The following is a 2,359-nucleotide window of genomic DNA, read 5'->3' on the forward strand; positions in this document are numbered from 1 at the left end:
TTTTATTCCTCCTGGAAATTGGAGCCACTATGTCCTGTTCGAAGAGACCCAGGCCCACCCCTAAAGGCCTATAAAAGAGACCCATCAGGTGGGCTTCTGCACTTCCCTCTGGGACCAGCTCAAATCCCCATCCCTCTTTGCCAGGGTAGTTAGTCCTTCAGTCCAGCAAGACAGGTGACACTTCTCTTTCCCCACCACCAGCTATCCCACCCTACTCATTTCCAATGCCAACCATCAGAGCGCCCAGCAGGGCAGTGACCAGGGACATGGTTGCACAAGCCCCAGGGCAGTATTCATATTATATTCACTCTTCTGTAAATTGTGCCTCCGTGAGAAGTGGTGCGCCAGGATTGGAGGCAGCAGCCCAGCGAACTGAGTGTCCCCTGCTCAGTACCATTCAAGGGATCTCAGGTAGCTATCCCAGGAGAGCAGATCTAGACAAGATAGGCAGCAGGGAGGGCCGAGTGCTGGGGGCAGAGGCCTGGCTGGGGTCAGGATAATCACAGCCCATGAAAGGAGGTGGAGGAAGGTAAATAAGACTGTTGAGGATAAGTAGGCTGGCAATGGGGTTCTAAACAAACTGAGTCATAGAATCTGAGCCACATAAGAGATAGAAAAGGTCAGGTTCCTAGGCTCCAGGAAATTCCAGGAGGAAAACTGGACACCGATGTGGGGAGGGGGGCAAAGGAAAAGTTTCCATTTCCCTGGCCATGCCCAGGCGGGAAGGGCAAAAGGAGCTCCAGATTACTGATGTCAGGATGATGGCCCCAGCCCTCTCCAGTATCAATGAACTCCCGCTAGGGCTGGGGACAGAGTTCATCCCTGGGCTGCATATCCCAGCCCATAGAGGAATCCCTGAAAGGCTCATCCCAGATCAGCCCTTCTACTCTCAGAAATGGTTTCTTGATAAAGAGATTTTCCAACTTGTTGCCTGAAGGATATTCTATTTTCAATGGGAGGAGGCCACCTGCCTACTGTGGCCCCAGCAGGTGCCTAGAGCCACAGCCTGCACATTTCCTACTCCTGCACTCCTCAGGTTATGATGGAGCCTAATTTTTATTTACTGTTGGTCAGTTGGGCCAGTTCCTCCTCCAGCTGACTCTGACTTCCAAGCTACTTCAAGAACTTCCCTGAGAGTCTGGGAGCATCTGGTGGCTCCATAGTGAGTGATGGAGGCCACAGACAAATGTAAGCTAGCTTGTCTTGGAGCTTGAAGAGCCACAGGCTCTAGGACAAAGGACTTTAAAATCCTGGCATCTCAGGTGAGCCCATGGAATCTTGGCATTAATCTCTGAGCTCAGAGACCATCTTTTTTGGGGGGAAGTAACCAGGGATTGAACTCAGGGGCACTCAACCACTGAGCCACATCCCCAGACCTATTTTGGGGGGGGGCATTTTTTATTTAGAGACAGGGTCTCATTGAGTTGCTTAGCTCCTAGCGTTTGCTGAGTCTGGCTTTGAACTTAGGATCCTCCTGCCTCAGCCTCCCGAGCCACTGGTGTGCACCACCACACCCAACTCAGAGACCATCTTGTTGAACTTCATACAGTGCAGCTGGGGAAGTGAGTCCAAAGAAGGCCCACACCTCATCATATGGCATAGCATAAGGTGCCAGTAAGTTAGGATGAGCTGGGACAGTGACCTGGAGGCAGAGGCATGAGCTCCATGTCCCAGCAGGGCCCTGCCTCGGTTAGGGGTCCCAGAGTACAGGATCAGAGCCATCAGGGTACTTTGGGGCGTGATGGTGCCTCTTGCTAGCTGTACTTGAATGCCAAACTAAAAGTGCAGTCATCTCTGGGTCCAAGACCCTTGCAGATACTAAAATTTGTGGATACTCAAGTCCCCTATATAAAATGGTATAGTATACACATACTTTAAACCATCCCCCATACTTTAAATCATCTCTAGATTACTTAAAATTCCTGATGCAATGTAAATACAATGTAAATAGTTGTTATATGTATTTTTTAGGGACTAATGACAAGGGGAAATCCTGTACTTGTTCAGAACAGACACAACCATTGTAAGTCTAACTAAACTTTCCATTCACATTTGGTTGAGTGTGTGGGCACAGAACTCATGGATATTAAAGGTCAACTACACAAGACTGAAGGAATAGGAAGCTCAGACCTAGGCTAACCCCCAACAAGCAAAGTGCTACCCCAACAGAAGGTGTCCTTGTGATACTACTGTATTTGGGCTTTAGCTCCATGGGGTAGGGGCTCAGTCTAAGGAGGAACTGGGGCTAGAAGGCCAGGATGACGCTCAGCGTGGGGCCAGGGCAGGAGCTGAGCTGGGGCCATCTGTGTCTGAGAACTAGGTTCAGCCTGCTTATAGGTCCAGACTCTCCCCTAGGACT

The sequence above is a fragment of the Marmota marmota genome, unplaced genomic scaffold (genome assembly GCF_001458135.2).
Source record: "Marmota marmota marmota unplaced genomic scaffold, marMar, whole genome shotgun sequence".
Lineage (NCBI taxonomy): Eukaryota > Metazoa > Chordata > Mammalia > Rodentia > Sciuridae > Marmota > Marmota marmota.